Genomic DNA, 4822 nt, shown 5'->3' on the forward strand with positions numbered 1-4822 from the left:
CCGAAAGCAAAGTTTACAGTAGAAAAGTTTAGGGAAAGAGAAAAGAGTAAGTGGCGTTCACAAGTGTTAAACGTAATTCCCCAGTGCTAATGACCTAATTATTCCACGCTTAAATAGAAAATAACAAAGTCCATAACTAAAATAAGCAACACGGGTTAATTAAGGCTCGTGAAACTTCCAATCCTCTCGATCGAGTAGTTTGAGATAACTCGATCGAGGACTTCAGCGTATAAAACACTCGATCGAGCAGAAATGTTACTCGATCGAGGAAACCTGATATCCAGCATTTCAATCGAGTAAAGTGAAATACTCGATTGACCTCCTCAGCATGTGAAACCACTCGATCGACCAAGAAAACTATTCGATCGAGGGTTCTTCCTCCAAAAACAGCTTTAACTCGTTGCCGACTGCTTCGTTGACCATTCCTTCACGCATCCCAATGCAGTATCTCGCTCTAAAATTCCCGTCTCCTCAAAATGCATGCAAAACAGGACGAAAAGGGTACGATTCGACTACTTTCAGATTCATTCCTACAAAACAGACAAAACGAACCAAAGCAGCCATTTCGGGGCATAATGCAATACAAACAGTGCAAAAGTACATGGAAATACGTGCAAAATAAGGCTAAAAAGATTATATAAAATGCACGTATCAAATCTCCCCAAACCGAACCTTTACTCGTCCTCGAGTAAACTAAATGCAAACTAATGGAACGGAAATAAAATCTAAGAGCTAGCTATAACTTGTCTACTTGAACCAATTTAATGCAACAGAAATTAACAGTTACAGCTACAACAGTCAATACGCAAACGAGTTATAAGATGTTCAGAAATAAAGCTGACCTGTCGACCTTGCAAGACCAACAAAATCGGACTCTCACGTGGTCACTCTTCTCTCATGAAGCAAAGGGTGAATTATATGTAAAAGAGAGAGAGAAACAGTCACTCACCTAAACTGCGACCTACATAGCATGCATGCAACAAAAATGAAAGATGATTCGAGTACTAATGCACACATTCCAACCGACAATGTCTGTCACATCCGAGGGCTTACAAATGATATGGGAAAGTGAGGTTCAGGTGAGAAAAGGCAAAATAAATTATGGAAATGTGGAGGTAAAAGCGTCAACCTAGTTCCTAAACAGGACCATATAAGACCGTCCGAATCTCAACTGACTGAAAAATAAACACAAGTGCCCTTCATTTGGCACACAACTCACCATCCAAATACACTATCTCCTCAAAAATATATGAATAAGAACAAAGGAGTGAGACGGTCACAAAATTTCCTTTTTTAATACCGTCTCAATGAATCAAACAATACAAATCAAATAACTTTCAATCTCTTTTTTTTCTTCTTTTCTTCCTGACTTACACGTGAATCACCACTTTTTTCATTTTTTTTTCTTTCTTCACGTTTTTCTTTCTTTTTCTTTCAATTTCTTTTTTCATTTTCCCTTCCTTCATTCTCCACCAACTCCAATCAATATACACACGGGCCAAACTTGCAGACGGAAAAACATACCACAAAAGACATACTAAACTAGCTTGACTAGGCAGGCTCAGTTTTGGATGTAGCTATTGGGTCAAAAAAGCTAAATTTGGCTTAAGTGGAGCTAAATGGGTGAAAAATGTAAGAAAAGGGAAATTTGCAAGCACCTCCCTGCATGTGACACCGACCACAAACCCGAATGTATGCATTTGACAAGAAATCGAATGTCATAAAAGTGCAAAAAAAATGAACATGCTATGCAAGGAGTACTACTCTCAATTCCTATGTAAAGCGGTCATGAATGTCACCAGTTATAAGGCTCTAAATCTCAGAAATTGTAAGTAGGTTGCCAATTTATCAGGTCAAGTCTAAACAGTTAGCTATATTTGAACAAAAACTCGTAGATTATGCGTAAGACTCAGCTAATAACCGTCAATGAAAGTGCAAGGCTCAAGTAAAATGACAAGTTAAAGTGCAATATCATCACGGAAATCGACCGTTCCGACTCAACCTATATGCAAAAATAAACGTGAATATTTTATTAAGTTTTTTGAATTTTTTTTTGATTTTTTTTTTTGGATTTTATGATTTTATGAAATAAATAAAAACAATGCAAGCTGAAAATAGAAACGTGAATGCAAAATAAATGCAAATGCAGACTCAAAGGATGCATTACCCTCCCCAAACCAAAACGGACAACGCCCTCGTTGTCCTCCAGCATACACCATCAGATATATACGGGGGAACGGGAATATACAACCAATAAATGAATGAAAACAATAAAATAAAAAGGAGACAAAAGAAAATAAAAGAGCGAGAATATACATACAAAACACGAATTTCCCCAAACCAGCCTGAAAACTGGGGAAGTGAGTAGACCAGTAGCTACTCCTCAGCCTCCTCTGTCACGTCCTCCACCGTCACTGTGAAGTCCGGGTCCTCCTCCTGCTCTCTCCTCCTCCTCTGCTCAGCCTGAGCTCTCGCTGCCGCCGCTGCTGCGTCCTCCTCCTCCTCATTAGCTGACTCAGGGTACCCTTCAGCTGGGTACCGGTAGAAGGACGGGTGTGGCCAACCCTCTGGAATGGGACGGTGTCGCCTGATGTGATACTCGTACAGAGGGAACAAAGTAAGAGCTATGTCCCTCTCCATACGAGCCTGTCTCTATGCAATCTCTAGCAACAAACTATCACGGCGCCCTTGGTCCATGATCGCAGACGCCTCAAAGGGTGGAGGAGAAACAAAATTAGCCGTAAGAACCGGCTGTGCCTGGTCGGGCGCAGGAGTAGGAGTAGGAGTAGGGATCGGGGTAGGAGTGGCCGTGGAAGACTGGCCACCTGTGGAAGGTGTGGATCCCTCTCCGGTCTCAGGTCGACGCCGCTTCCTAGAAGCGAACATGGTAGTGTGTGGTCGGAGCGGTAGGTGGTACATGGGTAACGGTGGTGGTAACCTGCCCCTAATAGTGGGCAGGGGGACGAGGCGAGGAAGGGTGGTGCAAGGAAGGTCCTCGGACAAGGAACCACTAATCTTCCAAGTCCGGTTATCAGAAGTCAGCCAAGTCATGGACAACATAGATGGTAGGTCCAGGTACCTATCTCCCGGTATGTACGGTAAGTCACGAGGTAAAGCAGGGAGGAGAGAACGAGCAAGGAAGGTGGCTATGCCACCACAGACAATGGTGCCCGTGGGCTTCTCCCCCGAGACCGGAAATGCGGCGGTCAGGTAAGCAATGTTGAGGGCAAAGGGGCCCTCGCTGTCAATGTTCAGATACCCGCCCAGAATAGAAAGCTCGGTGTTAGTCACGTTGTTTGGCTCCTTACGGCCAAAAATAGTACTTCCCATCAGTCGCAGGAAGTAACGGGCAGGGGGAAGGTGGACCTGAGCGAGCCGTCGCTCCTCATAGGTAGTCTGTGCCAAAGTCCACCAAAGCTTACGGATGACCTTCCTAGGGGCGGCAGTGGCGCCTGTAAAGTAAAGGCCAAGTCTAGTACCAAACTCCTCCAAAGTCAAAGAAAAAGTCCGGTTGAACAACCGGAAAGACACAGAAGCACAAGTAGGGGCAGCGTCGTGTGCCCCAGAGGAGAAGGTAAAGGAGCTGAAAAACTCAAGGGTCAGCTCCCTGAAGGTGTGGGCACTCATGGTCACAAGTCCAGCCATCCCCGTACCCCTCAAAATCTCACACACCGGCTCGTAAATACCAAGCCTCTCAAGTGACGAACGGCACAAAAAGCGAGTTGGGAGAAAGTCACAGTCAAGCAAACGATAAAATCTAGTGTGATGAATACCGTTAACAAAAATTACGTGGGGGTAGTTGGGGTGCGAGTCGAGGGACTCGTCCCCTCGGATGGTAACACGGCCAGCAGAACGGCTGGCAGCAGGTGTAGCTCGGGCTCGACCCCGGCCTCTAGAACCTGAAGTAGAAGGCCGTCCTCCGACGGGGCGAGGTACTAGAGCCGCCCGGTAAGCAGCTGTGACTGCGAGTGACCACGCAGCAGGGGTGATCACCGTACCTGAAGTACTAGCTGTAGCTGCAACAGAAGAAGCAGCAGAGACCGATACAGAGGAAGAAGGGCTAGCAGCAGTGCTAGCAAAAACAGAGGCCGTGACGGAGGTGGAACCTGAGACGAAGCTAACAGCAGTAACGACAGTACCAGCCGACGTAGCAAGGAACACAGGAGCAGTGGCAGTGGTACTAACGGAAGTGGAGACGGTGGTGACAACAGTGACCACCGTCTCAGTCAAGGACAGACTAACAGACGAACTGGAAGAGGGCATTGAGCTACTGTCCATCCTAATCAAGTAAGGACAGGGAAAGGGTAAACAGTTAACAATTAAACAACCAGAATCCCCAATTCAGTCGAAATTTTCGACTTCAAGAACCCTAATTCCCAATTTGCCTCAAAACTTCGAAACAAACAGAAAATTAACGATGAAGTAAAGGGGGACAATCATCAATTGAAGCAATTTAAACAGAAAACCTCAATTTCAGCAGTCGAAAAGTCGACTATGATAAACCCTAAACCCTAATTTCCCAAATTACTTCAAAAAAGGTAAAATTAACGCAATTAAACAACAATGAAGTAAAGGAAATACTTACTTGATAATAAGAAACCTACAAAGAAGCAATTAATCGACAAAGGATGATGCAAATTAGGCGATTTTTCGAACAAAAACCGTAAACTTTAATACCCTCAATTGACCGCAAAAACCAACGAAAATCAAAGGGGAAATAAGGGGGAAATGACGATTAATTAGCAATGAAGAGTTTGTAGGTGATTGATTTGGTAATGGTCAAGAAATTAGAGAGGATTTGGGGGATTTGATATGAGAAAGA

This window comes from Silene latifolia, chromosome 4, assembly GCF_048544455.1.
Source record: "Silene latifolia isolate original U9 population chromosome 4, ASM4854445v1, whole genome shotgun sequence".
NCBI classification, from domain to species: Eukaryota; Viridiplantae; Streptophyta; class Magnoliopsida; order Caryophyllales; family Caryophyllaceae; genus Silene; species Silene latifolia.